The sequence below is a fragment of the Podarcis filfolensis genome, assembly GCF_964270895.1.
Source record: "Podarcis filfolensis genome assembly, chromosome: 1".
Lineage (NCBI taxonomy): Eukaryota > Metazoa > Chordata > Lepidosauria > Squamata > Lacertidae > Podarcis > Podarcis filfolensis.
In genome coordinates, this window is record NC_139604.1 from 107949902 (window position 1) to 107971538 (window position 21637).

Consider the following 21637-nt stretch of genomic DNA (forward strand, 5'->3'; position numbering starts at 1 on the left):
TGATCTGTTAGCTGTAGACAAAGATGGCCTGGGTTCTGGATCTTTCTCCTTCTCCCTTTTGAGACCTAGAGCCTTTCTGGCTCATAAGAACATAAGAAGATCCTTCTGGATCAGGCCAATGGCTCATCTAGTCCAGCGTTCTGTTCCCAGAGTGGCCCACCAGACGCCTGTGGGAAGCCCACAAACAGGACCAGAGCTCAGCAGCACTACTCCCCCGCTTCTGCAGTTTCCAGCAAATGGCAGTCAGAAGCACACTGCCTCTGGCAGTGGAGGTAGAACATAGCCATCTGGGTCAGCAACCCATTCTGAGAACCAGATCACTTGCAACCAATCTCTGTGCCATGTTATTTTACACCCAGACCCTCAGAATATGAATTCACGAACTTAACACATTCTGCTTCCCTCACCCTTCATCTATGGCCCATTTTCCTGGCACCCGACTTTCACACAAATCACCTACTCCATATATACATATATTCAGAAAAAGCCATGCCCATCTCATCCACTTTTTTGCCCCTAAGTCAAATCCAGAGCATATTTTGGCTGCCCCTACTTAACTATTGTAGCCAGGATCACACTCCCCTCAAGGAGTGTGTCTTGTCCCTGACCTCATGTGATGCTCAGAGGCAGCTGTATATACCCACTGCTTTATTTATGAGCAGATAACCACATGGCACAATGACAATGAAAGTTTCCACACCAGCAACTACCACTGGCAGTTCAGTGTTCTTCAGGAAAGGGCCATAAATGACTGAGTAGGCCCACTCTCAGTTCTTTGGCCTGATGAGTAGTAAGCCAAGAAACCAAACAATTTCAACAATTTCAACTTTACTTCAGGACATAGGGTATCCCTCACCCAGGTGCCACCAGAAAGAGGGCCCTTTTCTTAAGTCAAGGATTTGTGGATTTCATCTGGGGAAGGAATAACAAAGAGGACCTCCCTGGCAGACCTTAAAATTCAGGCATAAGCAGTATAGGGAGAGGAATTCCTTCAAAAACCTGGCCCTAAGTTACTGACAGCTCTGTACATAGGCACTCAGATCTCTAGCAGTTGGGCAGCCAATGCAGGCTCTTCAAAACTGGTATTATGTGGTGGGGTAGCCTATTTTTATACTGTGAATAAGCATATTAGGTTTTCTTAAAGGTTTTAATGCAATTGTTGACATTTTATTGGCTAATTTTATTGTGTAACCCACCCTGATACTGCCTGGTGATGAAGGACTGGGTGAAAATTGTTTAAAGAAGTAAGAAAAAATAAATATTCCAAGAAAATACCATTTAAAACTGATGTGTTAAAAACACATCAGCATGAGTACAACTCATGACAGAACATTTGGGAGTGATGGGCAAACTCCTCACAACTCAATAACTGGGATTGTGACAGTGTACATCCCCAACACACACACACACACACACACACACACACACAACTTACTTGGTGGCAAAAACCTCTATGTGATGCCTCCATGCCATCTGAAATGGCAGCATCCCTGAGACTCTTAGGGACCCTGGACAAATATGTGCCTAGGAACTCAGTAGAGATGTCAGACACCCTGGAAACTGATCCCACATGAGTATGCTCAACAGTGTTCCCATAATAGCAGCCTAGAAGCAAGGAGTTCTGGGCCATATACTTTCCAGTGCAGCTGATGACAACTGTAGTGAATGCTCAGACACCCTTGACTAATCCACGTCTTTGGGTTCCCTGCCTGGGTTCCCTGAGCATATTTAGAAGCTTGGTTTACATTCTGAGCATTTGTGGGAGTTGGGAGATGACACTTATTTGTAATGTATGAAAGCACTGTGAGCTGGAGAGATTACCATTATGAGCCAGGTAAATGCATTAGAAACATCACTAGAATCTGGCTCTCAAGAGCTGCAAAACACTGTTATTTTCCGCCCAGTATTGGAATCTTCACTTATCACAATCACCGGGGGACCTGCAAAATGAAATGCCAGAGTAGAACTTTTTCATTCTCTGCTGTGGTGGCAACTGCAGTAGAGTTTCATGCTCTGGTGAGCTGTTTCTGCTACTCCTCAATATTGCTACACCTTAGTAGTCCTTCCATTGAATGCTCATCCCTCTGTCTTACCCCTATTCTAACCCCCACCCCCGCTGCAGAGAGGTGGTAACATAGGATTTCACTGTGTGATCTGGGAGCTAAAGGTGAGCGTTTCTCCACTTCAAGTGAGAAGCACTTATGCAGCTACTTCATGGTTATCAGCCATTGGAATGCACCTAAGATCACACTTAAGGTTCATTGTACGGGAGTGGAAAAAAGCACAACTTGTTAACCTTAGGAGGTCTAGCATCTTGTGCTATACTGCCATTTTCTGATCCAACATGTCAACTTCCCTCCATACCTTGGGGTGTGTGTGTCTTTTTATAATTTTTTTTTTGAATGACCCATTTTGTAAGTATTCAGCATGATCTTTAAAGCTTTACACAGTGAAAGTGATTGATACCTTTGAGTTCCTTACTGTCATCTTTTGAAAGCCATGAGAGAGCATTAAAGAGAACACCAGCTTCTCCTTGCAGCAGGGGTTCTTGTTATTCCTTTGTATGTGTATGTCTTTTGTGCATTCAGGCTGAAAGTCAGAGATGTGAACTTTTGAAAAGTTGTTTCATAATAACAAAAGCCCCCATCCCTACTGAGTGGCTCAGTGATATTCGCCTGCTGCGAATATATGTCTTTTGATTTGCTTCTTCACTCAGCAGTTGTGCTTCTTTCTTTGCAGCTCAGATTTATGTCCTAGAATGCACTCTAGTCTTTCAAGATTCCCATGTTTCTTTACCCCTTACCCTTAGGGGAAGCTGAAGTGGACTCACTTTTTTATTTTATTTCTCGTGGCCTCTTCTTCTGTACTCTTGCTACTTTGAAGGAAGTCAGAGATGCTGAACAAATTCAGTATCTGTCTTTCTAACACTATAGAGTGGCATGGGGGTAATGTTGAAGGCAGGAGCAAATCATGAGATCCCCTCATAGTCCTAAATCCACGGCCATATCCTGCAAGAAGAATGCTCTCAAAGATGACACAGAAAGTTCAGTTGGTCCTGGCTGAGGTTCCATTAAGATATAACCCCTGTTTTAATGCAGCTCCACTATGGATAATAGATTCATAGATGCACAGGAAACTGAGGTGGTACTCTATAGAAACCTGCTAAAGGACAGAAAACTCCAAGAAGGAAGTAACTAGAGGGAAAGACTTATGGTTGTCTCTAGACTAATGCACAGAGAGTGGGAAACAAGCAAGACAATTTTGAGCTCTTAATACAGAATGGCAAATATGACCTAATAGGCAATACTGTAATTGGATGGGATGAGACTCATGACTGGAATGTAGAAATTGAGGGGGTATAACCTGTTCAAAAGGAATAGACCAAACAGGAAGGGGGGAGGAATAGCATTATATGTAAAGGATGTGTACACTTACAATCTGGAGCATGGAAGGCAGATTAAGAGTATATGGGTAAAAATTGTAGGAGAGGGAAACAACAGTGACACAAATGTAGGTGTCTGCTATAGACCTTCAAGCCAGACTGAAGACTTGGATAATATCTTCCTAGAGCAGATTACTAAATATTCAAAAAGGGAGAGATATAGTAGTCATGGAAGACTTCAACTATCCCAACATCCATTGGATCTCAAACTCTGCCAAGAATGTAAGGTCCAACAAATTCCTCAGTTGCCTTGCTGACAATTTCATTTCCCAGAAGGTAGAGGAAGCAACAAGGAGATCTATCTTGGACCTGGTCCTCACCAATAGGAATTGATGAAGTACTGGGAACCTTAGGAGGAAGCGATCATATTCTCTTGGGTTTCATGATACAGATGCAAGGGAAAGCTGAGTGTCATCAGATATGCACTTGGGACTTTAAGAAGGATGATTTCAAAAAGCTTAAATAACTACTGGGTTGAGATCCCATAGTCAGAAATACTCAAAGAGAAGGGAGTCCAAGATGGATGGGAGTTTCTTAAAGGTGAAATATTGAGGACATAAATGCAGACAATTCCCACAAGAAAGAAAAGTGGGAGGCATCTAAAGAAACTGGTGTTGCTGCGTAAGGAGCTTAAAGATGTTCTGAAAGTTAAGAAAGGCATGTATAAGAAATAGAAGAAAGGGGAAATCACAAAGGAAGAATCTACATGAGTAACCAACAGTTGCATGGAGGAGGTCAGGCGGGCATAAGGTCAGAATGAGCTCAGGCTTGTGAGAGAGCTTAATAACAATAAGGGAACACCTAGCTACTTTAAATGAATTCAGATTTCCAGGGCCTGATGAACTGCATCCAAGGATACTAAAGGATCTTGTGGATGTAATCTCACAACCTCTGTCCAAAATCTTTGAGAACTATTGGAGAACAGGTGAGGTCCCTGCAGACGGGAGGCAAGCAAATGTTGTCCTCATCTTCAAAAGCGGAAAAAAGAAGACCCACTGACTGGTGAGCTTGACATTGATACCAGGAAAGGTGTCTAGTCCAACGCCCTGCAATGCAGTGATCTTTTGCCTAAGGTGGGGCTTGAACCACCGACCCTTAAACTAAGAGTCTTATGCTATACTGACTGAGCTTTCCTAGACACCCACGTAGTCTATATTTCAGTAAAGCTTTTGACACAGTCTCCCATGGTATTCTTGTGAGGAAACTGGTAAAGTGTGGGCTGAATGAGGTAACTATTAATTGGCTTTGTAGCTGATTGAGTGACAAAACCCAAAGAGTACTCACTAATGGTTCCTCATCCTCTTGGGAAAAAGTGGCAAGTGGGGGATTCTGAAGGATTCTGTCTTGAGCCCGCCGTTGTTCAACGTCATTATAAATGACTTGGATGAAGGAATTGAGGGGATGCTCATCAAATTTGCAGATGGCACCAAAGTGGGAGGGGGAACTAATGCCACAGAAGACAGAACTGGGATTCAAGATGCCTTTAACAGATTAGAGAACTGGGCCCAAAATGCATTTCAGTAGGGGCAAACGTTAGGTTCTGCACTTGGTCAAGAAGAACTAGCTGCACAAATATAAAATGGGGGGACACCTGGCTTACTAGTAGAGTCTAGGGGTCTTGGTGGACCACAAGCTTAATATGAGTCAACAGTGTGAGGCAGCAGCAAAAAAAGCTAGTGCTAATCTAGGCTGCATCAACAGAAGTATAGTGTCTAGATCAAGGAAAGTAATAGTACCACCCTATTCTGCCTTGGTCAGACCACACCTGGAATACTGTGTCCAGATCTGGGCATCACAGTTTAAGAAGGATGCTGACAAGCTGGAATGCGTGCAGAGGAAGGCAAGTTTCTGGAAACCAAGCCTTATGTGTAATGGTTGAAGGAGCTGGGTGTGTTTAGCCTGGAAAAGAAGAGACAGAGAAGAAATATGATAGCTATCTTCAACTATCTGAAGGGCTATCATGGAAGATAGATTGTTTTTTGGGTTTTTTGCTGCTCTGGAGGGTAGGACTCGAACCACTGTCTTCAAGTTACAAGGATGGAGATAGCAATTAAACACCAGGAAGACCTTTGTGATGGAAAGAGCTGTTTGACAGTGGAAAGGTCTTCCTTGGGAGGTTGTGGAATCTCCTTCCTTGAAAGGTTTTAAGCAGAGGTTGAATGGCCATCTGTCATGGATGCTTTACTTGAGATTCCTGCATTGCAGGGGGTTGGGTTGGACTAGATGACCCTCAGGGTCCCTACTATCTCTAAATGGTGATTCTATGGTTGCCTATTGGTTTCTAGGGCAAATTTAAGGTGTTCGCATTAGTGTTTAAAAGTCTAAATGACTCAGGCCCCAAATAACATATTTTTCGCCCTATAGGACGCACCGGCCCATAGGACGCACCTAGATTTTGGGGGGGGGGAATAAAGGAAAAAAATTATTCCCCCCCCCCAGGCGCGGGGCTGGGGGCGAGGGAAGCCCAAGCTTCCCCCGACCCCAGCCCCCAGAACAGGAGCCAGAGCGATGCTGAAGCTGCGCGCAGCTTCGGCATTGCTCTGGGAGCTTGCCGGGCTGGGGGGATAGCTTCCTGAAGCCTGGAGAGCGAGAGGGGTCGGTGCGCACCAACCCCTCTCTCTCTCCAGGCTTCAGTGAAAGCCTGCATTCACCCCATAGGACGCACACACATTTCCCCTTCATTTTTGGAGGGGAAAAAGTGTGTCCTATAGGGCGAAAAATACGGTACCTGAAAGATTGTCTCCTTCCCTATACAACCTCTTAGGTGCTGAGATTGTCATAGAGAATCATTTTGGTAGTTCCTCCACCTTCAGATGTTGGTGGTGGCCCAGTAGAGGGCTTTATCTGTGGTGACCTCTAAGCTGTGAAACTCCCCTCAGAGGTGTATCTGGCACCTTCATTATACAATTTCTGGAAAATGCTGAAGATGTACCTTTGCACACTGGCTTTTTGATATTTTGAGGATCCACCTTGTTTTTGTGATTGTAACTTCTTTTAAAGTGTTTTTAATACTGTGTTTTAATATTGTGACCCGCCTCTGGGGACCTTAAGGTGATGGGTAGGTAATCAGTAAAGAATCCAAACTTGCTTACAGCTGACTAAAGACATTTTAGTACAACAGTGAGGGAAGAATAATAGTATTTCAAGAAGGAGTCCTGTGGCACCATAAATAGTAAGCTTTTTTTGTAGCGTAACTGCAATCCTGTGCATAATGACCTGGATGTAAGTAGCACTAAACTCAGCCGTGCTTGCTTCTGTGGGTTAAACCTGCAAAACATGTTGAGCTTTAACAAAAGCTCTTTACTATTGTGAAATGTAGCCTTAAGCTTTTAATTAGAGATGCAAACAATCCTGCAAGCAAGTGCTGCCATTTATCTTGCTAGTGTGAAGTAAAGGACTTGAAAGTCTCCCTTTCACTTCATTCACTTGCCAGTGGAAAAAATGGTGTGTCAGTTATTCCTAACACTACTGCTGATGGTGTCATCAGTCTTGCTCTGGAGAAAGTCCTGGGGCCACATTTCCTTCCTCCCCTACTTGTATTATACAACACAGTGGTACCTCGGGTTGCAGACGCTTCAGGTTACAGACGCTTCAGGTTACAGACTCCGCTAACCCAGAAATAGTACCTCGGGTTAAGAACTTTGCTTCAGGATGAGAACAGAAATTGTGCGGCAGCGGCGGGAGGCCCCATTAGCTAAAGTGGTGCTTCAGGTTAAGAACAGTTTCAGGTTATGAACGGACCTCCGGAACGAATTAAGTACTTAACCAGAGGTACCACTGTACTTTCTGATAGGAGCAGAAGATTCTCGATTCTATACTTCTTGCAAGGTTCAACACAATCATGTTTCCACATTAATTTATACGTTTCCACAGCATATAAATTCACTGGCAGAAATTATGCTATTAAAATGCTCACTTCCTAAGACACCCATCTCCTTTCCCCTTTTCATGCTGAAGTTTGAACATACTGATTTTCATCCCTACAAAGTCTTGAAGAACTAGAGATCCAAGCAAGGAAATTGTGGTTTCAGAAAACAAGGTCAGTGGATGAGATTTTCAGTATCACAGGGAACAAATTGAAGGTTGAACCACTCAAAAAGTTAGAAAGCAAATGTTACCAGGTGCAACCCTTCTGTATATTGTGAGAAAGGGTGCTATTTATTGACACTAGTTTCTTCAAACATGTGTCTACCTCTCTGGAACTCTCTCTGGAACTCTCTCTCTCTCTCAAAACGTCATTCTAAATTTATGTTTCAAGAACATATGGTGCAACTTAATAAAACTGGAGAAGAACAAAGCAACCTAAATAGCTGTGTCTATAAATCTAGCTGAGTTGTGTTGCTTCTGTAAAGCATGTTTTTAATAACCTTCTAATGTTTAGTGAATCAAATCTGGCAGATAATGAGCACCATCTAGTGATGCAGTACCTTGCCTAATCTGTGCAGAATGACAGGCTGATCTACATGCGGCAAATGTGGCTGGCTGCTGTTCAGCTGCTTATTTCAAAATACATCTCTAAGTAGGCATCAAGGTGACATTTCACAGGAGGAAAATGTCGGCACTAATTAATTGTTGATGTGAAGTTATTAGTCACTCCAGTGCAGTTGCTCTCCTTACAGATTATTTTGTTTTCTATATTTAATATGGCACTTTTAAAAGGCACAATGTTCTGAAGAACTTGGCATTCCAAATATATTAACTCTGTATGTAATAACAGTGTTTGTGGCCCACTTCTAACACATATGATTGAAGTAGTCATGCATTGCTATTGTGATGGAAATGCACAAAATTGATATGGAGCTCAAAGGAAGGGCAAACAAGTGGAAATTTATGGGTGACATTAGAGCTAGTGAGAAGCAATGATACAATCCTAAAAAACACAAACCCATGACATTGACTTAGTATTTAAAAAAGAAATGGTTTTTATAAAATAGCTCTTTCCCCCTCCCACCTGAAAATTTGATTCACTGGTTCTTTAGAACATTTGCTTGGGTTCAGTTGGATTTATGTTCAGTCCCCAATTAAAATAATCACATGTAGCAAAACTGGAATGATACCTGCTTAACACACTGGAGAGTTGTAGACTCACAGTAGACCAGCCTTTGCCTGCCAGCCTGATCCTCTGACGTGTTTTGACCTCAATGTTTTGATCACAACATTGACCACAAGCATGGTCAATGAGCAGGGATGAGAGGAGAGGCAGTTCTACAGCATCTGGAAGACACCAGATTGGGGAAGACTGCAGTAGATAATAGTTGGCCAATAATACACTCAGTACAAAGCAGCTTTGTGCACTCTGTGTTAATGGCTGTGTACTCTGAATGTCATAATTTTATCTGTACCCAAAGTAATTCCTTATTTTCTGATGGATCCTTTGCCATCCAAGTAGAAGGATAGAAGTATTATCAATGAATTCTATTTCAAAGAAGAGTTTAATAAACAGTGTGAACTTTAAAATCCATGGAGCTGGTCTTGGGTTTGTTTTTTACTATGGTTGTTAGCTTTCATCCACAGCTAACCTCTCAACCAGTGGGCTTGTCTACCTGTCATTATTGCATCATTGATGGCATTATTGCATCACTGGTTGTCTTACAAACTTAGAGACAAGTTAGCAGGCACTGTTAATCAATGTAGCAGCAGTTTGCCCTCAGCTCCCCTTCCCTCCTGCCTTTTATCTGCTGAGCACAATTGTGCTCAAGCATTGGAAATAGTCATCTTACTGTTTCAGCTGTTCTAAGAATAAGCAGGAGGAACCATCTTAATCTGTAGCTGCCCACATGATCAGCATTCATTTCCCAGCATGTAGGTAGGTGATTAATATTAATCTGTCTAGTCAAAGATTGTAGACAGCTTGGGAAGCATCCTCTCTTCATGAGTATAATACATTCTTTGTGCATTGTATCAATGACTTTGTCTTTATTTAAGGAATGTGGGGCAGGTGTGTAGGAGATTACAGCACAGGGGCCCAACTACATTTTATGCAGGAAATCTGTGGTTAATCTCCTGACTACCACCACAACAACAACTCCCTCCCCAATACAGCTATGAGGGGCAGCTGCCAGTTTGTTTGTAGAAGAAGTTGTTCAACCATCTCCTGTGTATTGATTACAGATCAGAATCACATTCCCAAAGCTGTTTTAACTACCTATCCTGCCCATTGTGGGCAGAGAAATGGATCGGGAATACAGTACGGGAGGGAAAGATTAAATACTCCATCACTACCACAGCTCTGAACAGGTCTCCAGTCTCCATATTTAAGAAAAAATATTCATGGACCTTCTTCATAATGTGATGGTTGGCCTATGACCTGGCACATTTTCTGCTTTTTTGAAGAAAGGCATTTACATTTTCATCACCCTCTAGCATTTTGTCTAGTACCTAGCACTCTGATTTTGTTTGCCATCATATTCCTGGTATCAGTAGGAATATTATGGAAAATTTATTTCCTCCTTAAACTACTGATTGTTCTGGTGTGGAACCCAGCCAGGACCCTGTTTTCCAACTCTAATATTTATGGTTTTACTCAACAGGGTTGTTGTTATTGTTTTGCACATTAACCCACCTCCAATTACGCTCTGTTTTGTTTTATTTACAATTCTTCATAGGGAGTTGTTCCACTCTCTTGATCTTTTTCATTTCCCTTTTCTGAACCTTTTTTGAAATCTAAATTCTTTTTGATAAGAGTATTCCAAATGCAGCTGCATGATACATTTGTATAATAGCATTATGATACTAGCAGTTTTATTTTTAATTCCTTTCCTAATGATCTGTAGCATGGAAGTCACCTTTTTCTTCATCAAGCTATCCACTACAACTGCAAGGTCTTGTACCTGGTCAGTCGCTTCCAGTTCAGACCCCGTGAGCACATATGGGAAAGCAAGATAGTTTTGCACCAACATGCTTCAGTCTACACTTGTTTCCATTGAATTTTGTTTGCCATTTTACCACCGATTCTCTCAGTTTTGAGATGTCCCACTGAGTTCAGGTGGACATACATTTAGGTAAGTGGGTGTTGGATTGCAGCCCCTGCAGTAGTAGCAATGCTCCTACAATACTCTGGAGAAGACTTGCCTGGTTGCTCTAGCATCCCTCACTCTGAGGCATTGTGGGGCAAGAATGTTGTACCATCAGGACTGGGTGAGGAGGAACAGTTGTGCCATTGGGGTGGGGGGGTGGGAGGGACAGAGTTGTGGTGAAGGAGGAGAAGGTCACCGAGGCAAAGTGACTTTTGGTTGCCTGGATGGAGGATAGAGAAGGGTGTGTGAATGTGTGTGCAGGTAAAATCTATGTTCAAGCCTCCATCCACTTGGCTTCTGGCCCCACAAACCACTGGCATGTGACGCCCTGGAAAGCTGAGCAGCAGGGAATGCAGCCATTTGGCTGGGAAAAGCTTCCCACTCCTGCTATACAGGGTCATTCAGGTATGGATTTAAATAACTATCTGATTGACTGACTAAGTTTCTTTCACAGGGTGAGAGGGCATTCTTATTTTTACAGAGTGTTATATTTTAGTTGTCAGAATAAGTTGACCCTCAAGTTGCTATATTATTTATAAAATAAAAAGTCCACCATAAACTTGGAAACACAAAGGGGTGTGTTGCCATGGATCTGTTGCTGATGCATGGAATTTTTTTTAAAAAAAATAATAAAAATAATAACTGCTTCAAATGTTTATGCAGGCAGGTGTTGTGTAGGTGTTACCTGTAGGAGGCTGGCTTAAGTGTTTCAACTCCTTACCTGGAGTAGAATGGGGCCTCCAAACAGCATCTGTTCTTCCTTCTTCTCCTTCTCCAAATGCAATATGATACTGGTTTTAGTCTTTTTTCAGTTGTGTAGACGGCAACACAGATGGGCTATAGCATTTTAAAACTTCCACATAGAGAAGCAGCTGCACCAAACACTTCCAGACAAGCATCACAGTTGGGTATCAAAAGTTCCAGAGAAATAACTTAACAGCCCGTGAGATAATAACAATCAAATAGGCTAGGCCATGAAGGGTAGATGGCAGAAAATTAAAAGCAGAACAAGGAATAACCGCAGATGCTGTAATACAAGACAAGAGAAGAAATGTGTAGGAGACAAATGGACCGCACTTTGTTCGAAAGTGGAAGGACTGGGAGCCTAAGATTCAGTAATGTAGCCTGTGCTTTATATGGATCACTTATATAAAATGCCAGGGTAACAGTTTTACAGCAGGTATCTTGACCTGCTAGATTATGGATGCTGGAGTATCAGTACTCGCTTGCTTTATGTTCTGATCTATGTAAGAAACATGGGGACGCGGGTGGCGCTGTGGGTAAAACTTCAGCGCCTAGGACTTGCCGATCGCATGGTCGGCGGTTCGAATCCCCGCGGCGGGGTGCGCTCTCGTCGTTCGGTCCCAGCGCCTGCCAACCTAGCAGTTCGAAAGCACCTCCGGGTGCAAGTAGATAAATAGGGACCACTTTATAGCGGGAAGGTAAACGGCGTTCTGTGTGCTGCGCTGGCTCGCCAGATGCAGCTTGTCACGCTGGCCACGTGACCCGGAAGTGTCTGCGGACAGCGCTGGCTCCCGGCCTATAGAGTGAGATGAGTGCACAACCCTAGAGTCTGGCAAGACTGGCCCGAACGGGCAGGGGTACCTTTACCTTTTTATGTAAGAAACATACATTACTTTCTTAATCTCTACAACCAAGAACATTCATGTGATGGAATCACAGAATCAATATAGTGGGAATAGATGGGCATTGCAAATTGTTTCAAAGGCATAAAGAGGACATAGCTTTTAACGGTAAAAATGGCAAAGTTCAAATGCCCCAGTGATAATTACAGGTGAATATCGTGGAAAAGTTCATTTATTTCAGTAATTCAGTAATTTAAAAGGTGAAACTAATATATGAGATAGACTCATGACATACAAAGCGAGATATGTCAAGCCTTTATTTGTTATAATTGTGATGATCATGGCGTACAGCTGATGAAAACCCCAAATTAGCAATCTCAGAAAATTGGAATATTAAATGACCAACACCAGCTGATGACATGGCTCCCCAAATCAACACAGACTGTGGAAACTTCACACTGGACTTCAAGCATCTGGCATTGTGTGCTTCCCCATTCTTCCTCCAGACTCTGGGTCCTTGGTTTCCAAATGAGATGGCAAAAGCTGCTCTCATCAGAAAAGAGATTTGGGGAGCCATGTCATCATCTGGTGTTTGGTCCACTGTGCTTCATTAAGTCCAGGGTCAACACAGCCATCTACCAGGAGATTTTGGAGCATTTCATGCTTCCTTCCACAGACGAGCTTTATGGGGATGCTGACTTCATTTTCCAGCAGGACTTTGGCACCTGCCCACACTGCCAAAAATACCAAAACCTGGTTCAATGCACATGGGATTACTGTGCTTGATTGGCCAGCAAACTCACCTGACCTGAACCCCATAGAGAATCTATGGGGCATTGCCAAGAGACAGATTAGAGACATGAGGCCAAGCAATGCAGAAGAGCTGAAGGCTGCTATTGAAGCTTCCTGGTCTTCCATAACACCTCAGCAGTGCCACAGGCTGATAGCATCCACGCCACGCCACATTGAGGCAGTAATTGATGCAAAAGGGGCCCAAACCCCTTTTGAGTACATATGAATGCTTCTACTTCTCAGAGGTCCAATATTGCTCTATTTGCAGTCCTTGTTTTGCTGATTTCATTTAATATTCTAATTCTCTGAGATTGTTAATTTGGGGTTTTCACCAGCTGTATGCCCTGATCATCACAATTATAACAAATAAAGGCTTCACATATCTCGCTTTGCATGTCATGAGTTGCATATATTAGTTTCACCTTTTAAGTTGAATTACTGAAATAAATGAACTTTTCCACGATATTCTAATTTTCCAAGTTTCACCTGTATCTTCTTCAGATAATTCAGCAATAAGACTTCCTTATTCACAAGCCCAGGTATAAACAGAGTCATGTTCAAGGGTTGGGGAATGCCATATACAGTGGTACCTCAGTTTAAGAACAGTCCTGTTTAAGAAGCATTCGGTTTACAAACTCCGCAAAACTGGAAATAGTGTCCCGGTTTGAGAGCTTTACCTCGGTCTAAGAACAGAATCCGAATGGTGGAAGGGCACTGGCAGTGGGAGGCCTCATTAGGAAAAGCGTGCCTCAGTTTAAGAACAGTTTCGGTTTAAAAACGGACTTCAGAAACGGATTAAGTTTGTAAAGCGAGGTACCACTTAATGTAATACTTTACGTAAGAGAGAAGATTCAAGCCTACCAGTATCATGATTATAAAGAGGAATTTGGACATTTTCATTCATGGGCTGATGGCTGATTCAGTGGGGTCATCCACACGACTAATCTAAGAAGGAAGAGAATCATCAACGAAGTGGAGGGGGAATGGCTTTGTTGCAGCAACAGCAGCCAAGAGAAACAGTGGTGCTGAACCTCTGTTTAAAAAATGAGACCTATTTGCACAATCTAAGTGTTTCTCCAGGAAAAAAACAGTAGACTCAATAGAAAGTTTTACCTGAGAAGTGAATATGAGCATATTCAGTGCTGCTCTGTTTGCAGCTGAAACCTGTGACCAAGTGCTGATCAATGAGACATCAGTTAGTTGCTGTTCCCCAGTGACTCAACCACAGCCCAGGTTGGATGGCATGCTTCAAGGACCTAATATAGCACTGGTCCCTGGCACAGTTGGGGTGCGGAATGCCACTCCACCACATCAGATAGCTTGAGCAGCACTGGTCCACACTGACTGGCAGTGGCTCTCCAGGACACATGGCTTGTGAGTAGCCTAGAAGAATTGGCTGGTTGCAGGGTGGTTGGTAAGCCCCAGCCCCAGCATGTCTTCAGATTGCCTTGCTTCTCTGCACACACACACCCCAGCAAACACACACACATGCAATTCCCAACCTGTGTGGCCCATTAGCCTGTGCAGACTTTCAGGCATTGGGGGGCAGCTGCAGTGCAAGAACAAGGAGTGTCGGTTTCAATCCTTAAAATGTGCAGCTCAAGGCTGTGCATTGCCAAGTGCTTTGGGGAGAGTTGAAAGGGCTTAGATTTGATTGGGTGTATTCTGTGATTTTGGACTACTTATGTGGAAAGAAAGATAAGCATGTATGGGGGACAGGAGAGTTGGACAAGCATCTGTTGTGCCTTGGGCTTTCACCACACACAATAACACAAATTAGGTTTCTTTGTGTGCATACTTTTCAGATAGTGGTAAAGTGGGTAAGAACCAGAGAATGGATGTAATATGCAGTTTGAAATATATAATTTTGTTGTATGAACCAGCTGGGTTTGCTTACAGTACTAAAACATTTTTATTGCTAACCATTTGTGTGTATGTGTGTGCGTGTGTGCTGGTGCATGTGTAATGAAAATGTTTAAGGAAAGAAATCATGGTGGAATTGTACTTTACAGGTGGCAGAATTATACTCTGCAAGTTTACAGGATGGATTTGTGTTCTACCAGTTGAGGGAGATTATAGGGCAGTGAAGTGATGTGGTATTCATTGGATGGTGCCATTGATGCTCAAAGTACACAAACGCTTTGTTTTCAGGAATAAACTTTATTTCATGCAAGCAGCTTTCCATGCCAGCTGCAATATTTAATAATGTCTCTTCTCTCTATGTGGGTATGTGTGTGTGTGTGTGTGTGTGTGTGAGAGAGAGAGAGAGAGAGAGAGAGAGAGAGAGAGAGAGAGAGAGATGCAGAAGTAGAACAATATAGGTATACTCTCGAGCTGATTTGGAGGTTCAAGCAGGGGAGCACAGCTATCGTATACCCTTGACCAAATAACGGTACACTCCTATCTGGGATGGTTGTTCTCTTCCACCAAGCACACAGCTTTGGGAGGGACGCACATGGAGCCCAAAAATGTGTGCAAAAATATACTTACTACCGTGAAGTGTCCTTGGGCCAGCTGCCATCTTTCAGCATAGCAGGTTGTTGTATAAAGGAGCAAGAACCCAGGAGAATGTGCTGCCTGCCAGCTGTGGGCTGTTTTGCAGCCCACAATCAGAGAAGAAAGGAAGCATCAACTGCTAGAGTTCCTTCAGGTGAGTCAGATCTCTGCAAGATCTATGCTGTAAGCTGCCCAGAGTGGCTGGGGAAATCCAGGCAAACTAACAGTGGGGCATAACTCACATTACAGTCCTTATGATTCTGTTAGGACACGAGGCACAGCCACAAGTCTTAAAAGCTATCTTGCTTGCACTGGGAGCAGACCCTCGGGGGCACCACAGCTATGAGGTAGAATGGAAGGCAAGAGGCAGAGGGGTCCCGAATTTTGGCCTCACACACTGCTGAAATTTGAGGCCCTGAGGTCCACCACTGCTCCCTCCCTAATGAAAGGATGACTTCACAATCCTGGACACTACCATAGCTTCTGTTTCTGTCCTGGTCTCCTTCATTAGGGTCTCCTGTACTGTAACTTTTGTACCAGTGTAGTGTAAGTGTCGGTCCAGGGAGACCTGGGTTCTCAAATCCTCACTCAGCCACAAGCCTCACTTGGCGTCCTTGGGCCAGCTGCCATCTTTCAGCTAAGCAGGTTGTTGTGAGAATAAAAAGGGAAAGGGGGAAACCATGTACATGACCTTGAGCTCCTTGGAGGAAAGGTGAGAAATAATAACAGTAACCATCACAATAATAAGCGACATTCCACAAATGAGTCCCTTCAATGCAAGGATTTCCATTTGTGCACTCCTTAAATCTGCTCCAGAGGGTTGGGGGAAACCATTAGAACAGATTTAGGAGGGACAGAGCAGGAGAAGAGGGGCAGAACATTGTGATATGCAAGTAAAAGTCCTTTTACTAATGCAAAAATTGCCTTAGTGCTATGTCAGATTCCACCTATCTGTTACTGTTATCAATCTTACTGCCATTATTGTTATTAATAAGCCTGACCAACCACCAAGACACCTGCTGCTTACAGTAGACCTCTGGGTATCCTACAGCTTCATTTAGTCAATGAAAATTCATTGTAAGGGTAGCAGAATACTACCAGCCCAAATCAATTCACAATTCTGTAGGAGGTATTGACGGTGTATTCTCCATGCTTCTCTCCTCCAGCAGTACTATGGAAAATCAAGCACTTTGCTTAATTCAAATAATGTCTGTCTAAGGTAAGAACGTGGCTCAGGTCCTCTTGAATGAATGGCATTGTATTGATTACAGCAAGTAAAATGAGAGAGAGGCCCTCCAGCCAAACTTTGATCTGCAGTGCCAGTTGGTTGCTTTGACTATATGGAATAATCAACCACCTTTTGAAAATTGCATAACTGCATAATTCTTTTTATATTAAATAAAAATAAAAATGGGTTCCAAACCAGGAACATTTGTTCCATTTCTAACTTTCTACAATGGAATTCAGATAGACTGAAAAGCTTTGGAATATTGGAACTATGACAGATTGAAATTTAGGGAATCCACTCATTCTAAAATAAATAAATACTACTTTCATTTAAATACAGATTTTTATATTGAGTAATTAGGATGGCAAATAACACAGCCTCAAGACTCCCAAAGTGGCAGTGGAATATAGAATTAGTTTAATTTAGCATATACCCAACTATCATACCCACCCTTATCTTTTTTTTTTTCTTGGCGGTATAGAGATTTTGCAAGTCAATCAATCAATACCTTTCATTTCTGATATTCAAGACATGATTGATGTTGGACTTAACCGTCCAGGGGTCCTTTACCTTTTATTTTTTACCTGTAGCCAAAGCAGCCCCACCAATGCACAGGAAGGAAGGATGAGTAGTGTTTTAAGTCTGCAGAAGTTTTTAAAGAAAAAAACCTTGAACATTCTTTGAGTTACAAGTTGTCATGGAATTAATTTTGTAAGTAAACCGCATATGTTCACTTTTAATCTCTTTCACTTGCAGACTATAGGGGCACATATAACATTTACCGCATCTGTAATGACCTCTCGCAGTGGTAGATGATGGTTCTAGACAGTCAGTCCTAACTAATTGATTTCGTAGGGACCCTTTCTTTCTCAGGCCCAAAAGGGGTTTTTACAGGCAGGAATATCTTGAAAGATGTGCCAGTGTTTATTTATAATGTTCCTAATTGTGCTCGGAATCCCTAGTCCCAATTACCATTGTTTAAAATATCCTTGCCTTGTTCTTTTATTCTGACCAAGTCTTTCAACCATAGTTTGGTGAAAGTGTACACCGAAGTCTGGTCTTATCAGATGGCATAAATTTCCCTCTCGGAATAATATGTGTTCAGCACAATTATATGGATTTCTCACAGGTTTTCTTACTCACAAATGATGTCTGAAGTATCCCTAAGTGAGGAACTTTGTCTTGGATGGGAATGTGAATCAGTTCAGGCATTCTGCATCCTTCAGTCCCTCTCACCCCTTCCAAGATGCTCTCACATCACCTCTTGTGCTGTCTCCAGCCGCATTCTCCTCCTGTTGCCCTCCTGGTGCTTCCACTTCCTCCTCCTCCTCTACCATTATTTCCCAGCTTCCCCCCTCATCTGCCTCTGAGCTGTGACCTCCCTCAAACCCCTGCTGTAAATCTAAACTGTCTTCCTCTTCTCTGGAAGGGTCAGGCTGGGGTGGCAGTCTCCACCATTCCTTCTCTGCCCAGTCCCTGACAAAGAGCCATTTCCAGTCAGTGTGGACAATATTGACTATTGTGGACCAATGGACTGAAAGCAACTTCCTGTTTTCCATACATTGATAGTGCTCTCAGCCTCTTCGCTGAATCAGATTTAGAACCTTCCACAGTCCTTCCCATATCTAAATGGAATCTTGATGCCTGAAGAAGCATGTTTTTGAAAAGAAAAGGGGAGTATATGCTTCAAGATTGTTTTCATTGTGAAAAATAAACAGTTTCTGCTTAGATCTGGCACTGTGATTTCCAAGGAAGTCCAGGCTATGAAGGTAAATGTAATAATAGGATTATTGCCGACTTTCAATCCAGCAGTACTGGTAAATTAATCAACTTACTCATATTGTGTTGTTATAGGATTCATTTTTTAAAAAAAAAATCTGGTAAGTGATAAACCCTCATAATTGAAGCAAAGAACAGGAATATCTGCAGAATATCTAGTGCACTCTCTGTAAGCAAAATAATAACTAGCACAAATTGCCCAATGAATTCTAAGAGGCCTTATAAAGTTCTGGAATCAGTAGTTAAAATCAGTTTTGAAAGGGCCAGACTGGCATCTTCATCCAATAGGGCTTCCACTTGTGTCCAAATGTAGGCAGAGGCTTGCTCCTTGAGCTCAGGAACCATCATGCAAAACTTTGTTAAATGGTAGCCACATGCCTAGAGAACTTTTTCAAAAACAAAGTAAAGGAGGATGATGCTTGGGATTGTTATAATAAAATTACATGGTGAACAGATGCTACATGTTTTGATATGATGATGATGTTCCCTGGCCTCATACCCAGAAACAAACTTTAGGGGAGCGATGGTTTGCTTCAAAAGAGAATAGAGCATAAGAAGCCCAGAATTCTTCTCCAGCTTTGAAAGCTGTTTCTGTGAAAACAGACAGGGATAATTTCCATTGGTTTCCACAGGATGTTTTCCATAGTAGGACCGAACAAACCTACTCTCAGGCTCCAAAAAAATAAAAATAAACAATCCCTCAGGGCATCCTCATGGTGATGGAACTGCCCTCCAATATTACTATTTTTGGGTGCAGCCTTAGAAAACATCTTGAGCAAATGGATGGAGGGATAGTATCCGTCCATTTGCACAGGGGCCGCTTTTTGAGGATGCCCTCCCCACCAACAAAACACTGTCTGAGGGACAAAAACCAATCACCAGCGGGAGACATTCTTGTCTCAAAGGTCTATTGCAGGGGTGAGGAAGCATTTTCTTCCCATATATATGGAGATCAGTTTTGGAAAGAGGGATTGCACAATATATTGAGATAACTCACTCCATTTGTTTGCCCAGGACTCCGTTTCTCAGCAGCCCCAAATTTTAGCTGCCCCCATAGAAGCCAACTGCTAGGGGCTGAGGTCCCTTCACTCCCCAATGAAATATTTGAAGGGGCTGTCCCCCAAAAGTTGATGGGCATTTCCATTCAAATTGTGTGTGTGCATGTGCGTGCATGCGTACGCCACATGATGTGATCGATTATGTGGGGCAAGGCTTACCTCCTCCCCCCCATATTTTATTCAATTTGGCACCCCTGGCTGCCCCTATTTTAAGACATTCAGATCCACTCTTTCCTCTTAGAGCATATTAATTGTTATTTGTCTCTCTGTCTTGTTCTTATTAGCTAGGATCAAAGATGCAAATGATTACTGGGATTTATTCAAGTATGCTGTCAACATTCTTGAGCTGTAAGAACAGACAGTGTTTCCATTCCTCACTAGTTCACCTTTTCCACTTAAATATAGCCAGCAATTCAGTTGTTACATCATTCTGTTTACAGTGATACCTTGGTTTTCTAACGTAATCCGTTCTGGAAGACCGTTTGAGTTCTGAAATGTTCGAAAATCAAGGCGCGGTTTCCCAGCTGACAGGATATTACACTCAGCGGAAGCCGTCTCAGAAGTTCGACTTCCGAGGCATGTTTGAAAACCGTAGCATTTACTTCCAGGTTTATGGTGTTCGAAAACTGAAATGTTCGTCAATGGAGACGTTCGAAAACCGAGGTACCACTGTACTTAGAAACCTAATTTATACACCCAAGATGGCATATTCAGATCATAAAGTTGCTGTTCAAATAAGGCATGGCAATTGTGCATGCTCAATTTGCAAAATAATTGTCAGCATAGTATTTGCCTCCCTTCCCCAACTTCCTGCCTTGGTGGTGACCTCTGAATGTCACTCAAGGCTCACTGTTGTTCTCATGCAAGCTTGTCTGTATGCTGTAACTAGTAAATAGAAGATACTGAGAAATTGTTTGCATTAGTAGTCCCTGGGCACAGATGTTCCTCTGATACTGCTTTCCCCCATCCTATCTTTTTGATCCCTTTCCATGTCCCTGTAACGTTTCAGCCACCAGCTTGTGATCACAGAATGACATTTATTATTTCTTAGGTTTCAAGCTACCTTTTGTAGTCCTAGAATAATAGAGTTTTAGTACTGGGAAAGTAATCATGCTCATCTCTTTGTGCAGCACCAGGCTTAACATGAACGATTCTTAAGAAGTGTTTCGTTTTCTTGTATAAGCAGTCAAGGACACAGGCTGCAATCCAGTACATGTTATACACATTTAAGCCTCACTGTTTTGTCTGCTGGAATGTGGTTTGAGCTTTTTTTCCCATTGAACAGCCATTTTCAAAATTAACAAAGGCTTAAAAAGAGGGGGAGGTATCCTTAATAAGCATCGTGTAGGGCTTTGTTGCTTCATTATGAACAACCTTGCCAATGTCTTTGGGCTGGAGTGGAAGATATTTCTCCCATGAGCCATATATTGCCTTACTGCCTATTCCCAGCTGGGCAGAACTTCTGAATTCATTCAATTCACAGAGATGACTTCCTGACTTGATTACAACTATTGTGCATTTTCTCTTTACATATGCTGAAATCTTTGTGTGTAGGTAGCATTTGGACATTCCTGTCCCTACAAGGATGGCCTATCAGGTGGATGAGGAAGAGCTGCATGCACCCAATTCCCTCCTAAAATGACCTGGGTTTAGAGGGAAGTAATGTGGAATCTGGCCCGTTCTTATATCCCAAAGTAGACTTCTTACACTTCATAAAAACTGGCCAATGAAAAGTAGGGATCAGTATCTGGTTCTTGTTTGATGTGCTTAAATTCTTCAGCCAATCCTTCTTGAAATTCCTGTTTTCATGTGGATGTCCTGTCTTTAGCCCACCCATAATGATGAGCTAGTGTAGAGGTGAAGAAAGCAAAAGTAAATGTCACTAGAAGCAAGTAGGACACCTACCAGAAGACAGCTGACCAAAATATTATTAAATATCAGTGATCATAATTAACTTGTTAGTAAGTTAAGATTTACTGTTCTTTCAGTGACTCTTGTTCTATTACTATATTGGCGCATCTTCACCTAATGGCCTCATCCGAGAGGATTTTAACCCATAGCGATGGCATTTAGTATGTGATGTGCACATTTCTTGTAGCTGAGAAAAGTGCAGCTGGATTTTGGATTACGGTGTAATTGCCACAGCAATATTTATTTTAAGTGTGTTGGACACAAATTACGGAACTGGTAAAATGTCCTGGATTTGGAAAGCTGATGATGTTCAGTTTGAAAATGGGAAG

General features: G+C 42.5%; 1 protein-coding gene and 1 long non-coding RNA gene across 28 annotated transcripts in view; both read left to right on the top strand.

Moving 5' to 3' along the window:
• The window catches only part of NRXN3 (neurexin 3), a 1197396-nt gene that overhangs the window by 474723 nt on the left and 701036 nt on the right, over positions 1-21637 (top strand). The window lies entirely within an intron of this gene.
• LOC310766709 overlaps positions 1-21637 on the top strand; it is a 56752-nt gene that overhangs the window by 5067 nt on the left and 30048 nt on the right. Inside the window, exons 2-4 of one of the 2 annotated variants that reach the window (XR_014550381.1) lie at positions 7400-7481; positions 15370-15486; positions 17151-17181. This is a non-coding gene — a long non-coding RNA (uncharacterized lncRNA). Of the gene's footprint in view, positions 1-7399; positions 7482-15369; positions 15487-17150; positions 17182-21637 lie in introns of those variants that run through there. The other variant, XR_014550380.1, reaches the window with a different exon arrangement.